The sequence below is a fragment of the Trachypithecus francoisi genome, unplaced genomic scaffold, assembly GCF_009764315.1.
Source record: "Trachypithecus francoisi isolate TF-2019V2 unplaced genomic scaffold, Tfra_2.0 Lachesis_group5, whole genome shotgun sequence".
Lineage (NCBI taxonomy): Eukaryota > Metazoa > Chordata > Mammalia > Primates > Cercopithecidae > Trachypithecus > Trachypithecus francoisi.
Window position 1 is genome coordinate 125,172,159 of NW_022681470.1, and position 4,729 is coordinate 125,176,887.

Here is a 4,729-nt window from a genome sequence, read left to right on the forward strand (position 1 = left end):
CATCTCCTTTCTCTGGACATGTCTACTCCAACTTTGGTACTCGAATTCAATAGACCTACCTGAGTATCCATAATCTTCTTTCTCTAAATCTTCCACCACAAACTACATCTCCAGTGTTCTCTTATTTGATGTTGGAACAACCATACATCGTTAACACTAAACAGAAGATTTTCAGTTATTTTTATTTTACCTTTCTCTTATCTTTAAGCACATTCAATACATTACCAAGTCCTGTGCTTTTTTACATCCAAAGTAATTTTCAAATTAATCTATTTGTATGCCACTACTGCTAATACCCCAGGATAATACTAATCATCTTGAGCCTTGACTATTACAATAGCCTCTTTTCTATTCTAATTTCTACTCTTCGGTCCATTTTCCACATTGTAGCCATGGATAATCCAATCACTTTTAAATAAGCATCTATTATATTTAGAACATTGTTGAAACTTCTTGCCATGGCCTGACAGATTCTGAATGACTTGGTCATTCTGAAACTATGCCAAATTCTCTCCCATCTTGGGACATTTACACATGCTACTTCCATAACTTATTTATTATTTATTTTATTGAATTTCCCTGAAATCTGCAAATTCCTAGTCATTGCATTCCCTGAATTTTTGTCCACTGTGTAAGAGCTTTATTGAGATAAGATTCAAATGCAATGACACTCTTTTTGTCTGTCTGTTACATGGCATAAAGAACCCCAAAAGTTAGAAGGTGATCTTAGCTTTAATTCCACAAGGCTCTAACTCTGTTTTCTGGTGGAAGCATTCTTCTAGCTGACTCTAATACCACCCAAACAACTGAATCTAAGTTTGAAGAAAGGGAGGAAAAACTTTCTCTAATAGTTTATTTGGAGTATTAATGAGAGGAATTATTCTCAGCTCTATAACTTGATTCCCAGACCTGTTAATTCTGGCTATAGGGTAGTGGCACTAACTATCAACTGCTGGTTTAAGAATATACTTTATCCTTTTAGTTAGATCCCTGGTTTCCCATGATGTTGTTTTCTACTCAGTGTCCAAACTGTGGCTTCAGCAGTGCATCTCAACATTCTGTTTAGCCAACTGTTTTTGGGTGATGATGGCATATGGCAAGGGTCAATTATGTGAACAGAAGTCTATTGTTACACACCCTTTTCTGTAATATATGTTGCCCATTATAAGGTTATTTGTGTGGTATACCATGGCTGAAGATGATAAGGTATTTGGAAGGGTGGTATTGGCAGAAGTGCTGTCAACAGTTAAGGTACTTAAGCATCTAAAATATATGTGTCTATCTCTGCGAGAACAAATCACTGTCTCTTCCATGATAGAAAAGTTTATTGTAATCAACTGTCACCAGGTAGTAGGCCACTCTCTGCTGGAGAATGGTGTCATATCAGCTTTCTTGTGGCAGGTTGGCCATTTGGCATGGTGGTAGCAAAATCAGTCTTTATGAGGGGAAATTGAAGGTGTTGAACATGTGAATAGCCTTCAACTCTACCCCCCACAGATAGTCTGTATGTAGGTCATTTTAGCAACCACTGGGGAAGCAGGACAACGAGGCTAACTGAGATAGCCACAGGAAAAAACACCTTGACAACCTGATTATTGAAAGCATTCTCCACAGTGGATTTGTTCTGGTGGGGATTTATGTAGAAAAAATATTTTCACACTTTGTACTCTTTCAAAGAAGTTCTGTTGAAACTGTCTCAGAAGACACCACTCTTAAAATTTTATTCTTTCCATGTTCCCAATCATTTAGACAACCTGGTGGCCACTATTCATAAATCAGTATGGTCCTGAACCTGAGGCTATCTTCTTTCTGTGTAAAACAGGCAATCAGGTGTGCTACCTCAATTTCTGACCACAGGAACTATTTCTTCACGCTATTTTATTTCAAGACTTTCCCTGAGTTGGACTACATTGCAGTGACTATCAACTTCTGATTTAAATGAGCATATTAAGCAGGTCTATCTATAAACCATAGTCCTGCTTTTCTTTCCTCATTTATTGGTCATAGGGAATTCCCATGAGGTCACATGTGTGGGTTGTGGGAGTGTCATAGTCTGTTTTCTGCTGCTTATGAAGAATACTTGAAACTGGGTAATCTGTAAGAAACAAAATCTATTTCTTACAGTTCTGGAAAATAAGAAGTCCAAGGTTGAGGGGGCACATCTGGTGAGAGCCTTGTTGCTATTGAGAACTTTCTGCAGCATCTTGAGGTGGCACAGGGAATCATGTGACGGGTGAGGGGGATAAGCATGGTCACTCAGGTCTTTCTTCTTCTAAAGTTCCCATGAACTACTTAATTCTTGAATTAATGGGTTATCATGGGAGTGGGACTATAAAGAATGGGTTAATGGATTAATGGACCTAATAGCCTTTTAAAGGCCCCACCTCTCAGTACTGCCACATTAGAGATTCCATTTCAACATGAGCTTTGGAGGGGACTCATGCTCAATTGTAGCAGGAAGAGGTGGTGAATTTGTAAGCTTGCACGCAAAAAAACTAGAAATCTGTACAGGTTCACATATATGGTTTATGTTGCTTCCCAAACACAGACAAACTTAGCAAGAGTTGCACTTTTATGTGTGTGTGTCTGTGTGTGTGTGTGCTCTCAGTACAATATATAGCAACTTATCTTTTACTAAGAAGAGGATATACTAACAGTCCTTGGACTATTAGATCCTCAGAATATCATATTCTCCTGAATTTTTATAGGCCTTATTTTCTACTTTCTGGCATGTACATGTCTTACCAAGGCATCTAAAATGCTTGCCCTTCCTGTTCATTAGATCCAGTTAGCAAAATGTCACAAGTGTAATGGACCAGGGTTATGTTCTGTAGGATATCAAGATGATCAAGGGGGCCTCAAGACTATATTATGACACTGCGGGAGAGGTGCCATAGCTTTGAGGCAAGACCATAAAGGTGTGCTGTGGTATCTGTGAAGGCAAACTCTTGATTATCTTTGCTTAAAGGTATAGAAAAAGGATTCCAGGTTAATTAGGTCAATAGCTGCATGCTAGCTGCCAGGGATTGGGCTGATTTGCATCATTAAAGACATCACATGCAGAAATTCACTTGTTTTTGGTATCCCCCCCAATTAAGTCTATAATAATGTACTTTCATTTTCTATGACCCATTTGGTTTGTGAACCAGACATACGACTATGAGAAATTGGAATATTATAGATATTATGTGAATGCTTAAAGTATTTGAAGATTTTACTAACCTCTATAATTACTCCAGGAATGCAAAATTGCATTTGGCTTACTTTTCTTGACAGATGTAGATACAGGAAGGTGGGGAGTTCTGTAGGTTTTCATGCAACATTTTCTACCTGCTCTGTTCCCAAACCTTCCTGATCTGAATGTTCTCAAAAATGACATGTTGAAAATTAACCCTCAAGGTGGTAGAATTAAGAGATGGAACCTTTGGGAGGTAATTAGGTAATGAGAGCAGAGCCCTCATGAATGGGATTAGTGCCCTTATAAAAGAGGCCTGAGTGAGGGAGCCCTTTTACCTTTTCACCATGCGAGGACTAGCTAGGAAGTACCATCTTAGAAACGAGTGAGCCCTCACCAAGTACTGAACCTGCTGGAGCCTTGATCTAGCGCTTCCCAGCCTCCAGAACTTGGGTAATAGTTTTTAAATTACCCAGTATATTTTGTTATAGCTACCAAAATGAACTGAGACACTATCAAAATAGATTTCACTCAATGGTTCTCCTTCCCACTACTAACCTGATTGAAGCATCTAATCTGTATTGCCATTGTATAGCCCTTTTACAATCAAGGTTTGGGCTTGGTGGGCAGCTGTTATCTCCCCTGTGATGACAACAGATGAGAAGTCTCTCAGAGCTGCCATTAAGGCTTATGATTTTTAGCTGGGATCTTGAGTTAGAAATTCACAGCCTTCAACTTTTCCTTAGGTAATCTCTGTAGGATCATATGAAACATTCAGTTGATGTCATAATCACTATAATCATTATTGCTGTCACAGTGATCAATTGACATAGCCATTTGTTCTCCCAATGTCGTGTTCTCCTGTGGTACTTCCTCTTATGCCATCATTAAAGTCCCTCTGGACTAGTAAGTGTGGGGAGGCTGTTACTACTCCTCAGCCTAAAAGGGTAATAAGAGGGAATTTTTACTAGAATTAGAAAAAATAACTGTACAGAGAAAGGCAACTGACAAGAGTTAAATCCTTTAGTAGAAAGACACAAACACATGCCTGAATAAAACAGAAAATAAATACCTAACTTATTTTTCTCCCATCCTGTAACATCCTTTTTCCATTGGCCAAATTCAACCTGTAGTCAGAGGTAAAGGCAACCCATTAACAAAGTCCATGTGAGTCAGCTTTCTGCTGCACAGAGCAGAGAGAAGGGTGAATTTGGTAAGACAAAGAGGAAATATCTACAACCCAAATCTTCAGTTGGCTAAGTCAATTCACCTTTTGTTTCTTAACTCACATATTATTTCCTCATAGTTTTCCTTAAGTCCTAAATACAAAATTTTGCATCAACTGTCTTTACTCTTAGGACATCGCTGTTTATCTTTCTAGGTCTTGTTATATTATCTAACTGTATATGATTTAGTTGGGTCTATAGGTTAATTTACATAATGACTCCTTTCTCTCCTCTTAACTTTTATTTTAGGTTCGGGGGTATACGTACAGGTTTGTTATATAGGTAAACTTGTGGCACAGGGGTTTGTTGTACAGATTATTTCATCATT